Source organism: Vigna radiata, unplaced genomic scaffold, assembly GCF_000741045.1.
Source record: "Vigna radiata var. radiata cultivar VC1973A unplaced genomic scaffold, Vradiata_ver6 scaffold_550, whole genome shotgun sequence".
In the NCBI taxonomy this organism is placed as follows: Eukaryota; Viridiplantae; Streptophyta; class Magnoliopsida; order Fabales; family Fabaceae; genus Vigna; species Vigna radiata.
Window position 1 is genome coordinate 5,033 of NW_014542927.1, and position 3,972 is coordinate 9,004.

The following is a 3,972-nucleotide window of genomic DNA, read 5'->3' on the forward strand; positions in this document are numbered from 1 at the left end:
ATAATGTTAAAAAATACCATTATTATAATTGACACCAATTATTTATTATTATGATAATTAATATTATTATTCTTTATGTAATAATTAATATTCTAATATTATTACTAATGATAATAATTATAATATTATGATAATATTAACTAATATAAACAATTAACTTGCCAAGCATCTACCAATTATGTCTATCTATATTTTATGATAAATATGAATATTTGTTGCTTAGGATATTTTTTTTTTGGGTATACGTTTGCTTGCCATTGGAGTTTTGTGATTATTATTGTTTGGATTAAAGTGTTACTTCGTTTAATGCAAAATATGTATTTGATCTAGAAGGACTTAACGTTTTCTACTTTCTTGACGAGTAAGTAGTATGATATACATTCATTTAACAACACATTTTACAAAAAGGTAAAATATGGTTTTAAAAAGTAATTTTTTATAGTTTTTTAAAAAAGATAAAAATTATTTTTTAAAATGTTAAAAAGATGGTAATTAAGTAAAGTGAAATAATTATTTTTAAAATAATATATTTTTTTGTGAAAGTAGTTTTTAAAATGTTTGTATAATTTTTAAAATAATTATTTTAAAANTAATAAATACCCTTGTCTTGCACATTAACTTTTTTATTGCTAAATACGAATAATATACTTGCATAGTAGAAAGGTGATTTGCTTTGCATGCCACATTCTTTGAGAATTACAAATTATACTATCATCAATTTCGCTGCTAAATTTATTGAGTCGAATTATAATTTGATTGCTAAACTTTTAACTGAAATTAATGCATGATACACAAATTCAAATTTTTGTGTTATTTAAATTGTATTTAGATAATTTAATGGGAACAATACTAGTTTTAGTACAACTTATTGAATTATGCCCAACCCTAATCATAAGTGATGTTGGAAGTCTCACATCAACTAGAGATGAAGCCAAATTATAGTATATAAGTGGGTGCAAACCTCACCATACAAGCCAGTTTTGTGGGGTTTTGTTAAGCTTAAAAGTCCACTTCTTAACATGTGATTTATCTTCTGCATGTATAAAAATGAAAGGAGTTTAATATAAATATACCAAACTGAATCTATTTTTTTAATCGGGAATTGAATATATCTTCAACCACTCTCGTCTTCATCTTCAATATGGCTATCAACCTCGACGCAATAACCATATACCAACCTCCATTCTTGGTCTTCATCTCCAACCAACATCCCTCTGCAAGTTGAAAAAGTATAAAAACTTATTTATTATTAACTAAAATTGATTAGCAAAATGTTGGAATTGAACATGTTATCGTGGTATTGTAGAATAAGTTGAGGGCAAAGTTGACTTTTTAAACATAATCACCCTAAATTTGAGCAGTCGCTTTTCTTCTTAAAGAGTACAATTCACTCAAATGAACACAGCCTAAGAGTTGTTTTGCATAAAATATTTAGTTTGGATTAACCGTTTAATATTTTTCCATAATTCTTCAAGGTAGGTGTTGAAGTTGAGTCATTTTCTAATAATTAATTATTTTTGAAAAGTTATTATCAGATTTGATTTATTATAAATGTTATACATATTTTTTATTAACGGTACTAGGCAAACAAGAGTAGTTAATTTCGGTTATCTTTTGTGGTTTTCATATTATAATACTTAGATTATTTTGATTAAAAAAGTTAGTTGCATTAAATTATTATTAAGTAAAATTGTCACCATTTCATTAACTTATCATGGTAATCTTTTATATAGATTCTATAATGGAAAATATGTTTTTCATGGAATCATATATTGTTAGAGATTTGGGAAAGGATTGTAATAAGGGGGTTTATAAATGACGTAATATGTTCCATAAATCTTGTAAATTTAGTAATATCAAATCAAACATAACAATAAGTATACTTTTATTAAAACATTAATCACAAAAGTTATCCTTACTTTGTAAGGAGCTACTAACATAAAGAGTTACTAACATAAAGAGTTTTATTATTTTTAGTGACCTGATTTCATATAAAATACAATATCAACATATACAAATTTAAATTAAAGATCTCATAGCATTCTAAACATCTTAATGGAACAAATATTCGTATTAAATATCCATTGAACATTAAAGATAAATAGACATCATAAGCAAGCCAAAAACCTCATGCAACATTTTTTAGTTAAAAGAATAATTTAAAAAAAAAAAACCTTAAAAGAATAATAAAAGATAATAATCACTCTAATATTTAAGATAACTCAATTGTTATTTTGAGTTTCTAAAATTTTTGCTCTAATATTTAAGATAACTTAATTCAATTGACATTTTGAACTCCATAATGTAATTAGTTTGTACAATATTACATGTATATGGAGGCATACAAATAAAAAATAGAGCTTGCATTTCTTTACGTAAAGTCTTCTCTTTTCTTTGATTATCTGAGGGCTGCTTTCATACTGCAAAGATTCTTCTCTTTTCTTATTAGACAAAACTTTCCTTGTTCTAGATTGAAATTTATTATGCTCGTATTTTATGAAAACTTAAAAGTTTGACAGAGGAGCTTTCGGCTTTTAGGCTTCCAACCAAAATATGAAAATGAAGACATATGAAAATGAAGACATAATAAAATGAAACGAAAGGAATGAGGCGTGAGATTTTAGAGTATTAGGTTACCTTTATATAAAAGAACATGAGACCCACCATCTCTTCACTATAATTATTTTAGTTAATAAGAAAATTATTAATTTAGTCAAATAAATGTTTCCTACTGATTTTAAACTTAAGTCATTTTAAATTGTTTATATAAGTTAAAGATATTTTAAGTTGTTATATAAATTTTGTTAGATATTGTTGTAATTTATAAGCTAAATCTAACGTGGGTATATAAAAGCTATAAGAAGAATTGAAAGAAAAAAAAAACAAAACATATATCTTTATAGAAGAGAGATACTTTTAATCAAGAATGTTAATTTACATAGTAATGAGAGGAAAAAAATTGAACAAATAGGTAGGTTAGAAATAATAGTAATAATAATCAATAGGTAGGTTAAAATAATAATAATAATAATAATAATATCCATGATAATAATTCCTATAATAACAATGAATTAAGATTACGGTACTCTTTAACATATTGTAATTAAGGGTACCATATCCGGAGCAAGAAGAATTAACAACCTCTTCTTGAAGGCTTGAGTGAAACCTAGAGGAAAAGGAGAACTCTAACTTCTAAAGAATCATTCCCTCCTCCGGAAATACTGTTACAACCCTCACCAGAAGCATCTAACCAGAGCACAGAAGCGATGAGTGAGGAGGAAGCTCCTAGGAGACATACTCTAGCGGATGCTACCAATGTGGTTGGCCCTCAACACTTTAACAACATTGCGAGGCCGAGGGTCAATGCACTAAACATGGAGGTTAAATCGGCGTTGATACATTTGGTTCAAAGCAACCAATTCAATGGGGTGTCACACGAAAGTCCATATGATCATCTCACCACGTTCAATGAGATCTAAAATACGGTGAAGATCAATGGAGTGTCAGATGAAGCGATCAAAACTTAGCTTGTTTCCATTCTCATTGGGAGGCAATGCTAAACTGTGGTTAAATTCTTTCCCATAGGACAACTTTACAACCTGGGAGGCTATGGTGGCAAAGTTTATGAACAAGTATTTTCCACAGTCTAAGATCAACAAAGGTAAACTGGAGATTTCTTCTTTTAGGGAAGGCATGGAGGAAATCTTAGGCCAGGCATGGGACAAATATAAAAGCTTGCTGAGGAAGACACTTGTGCATGGTTTTGATGTTATAGCAATAGTTCTCACATTCCTTGGAGGTCTTGGCACTCAGTCAAAGCTTATGATAGATGCCTCAGTTGGCGGTAACATTAAACATAAGACTGTTGAGGAAGCCTATGAGTTGATAGAAAGCATGGCGGCTAATGAGAATGAAACTCATAGTGAAAGCGGCATGCTACTTTAAAAAAAGGAGTTCTTCAATTGCCTGTTG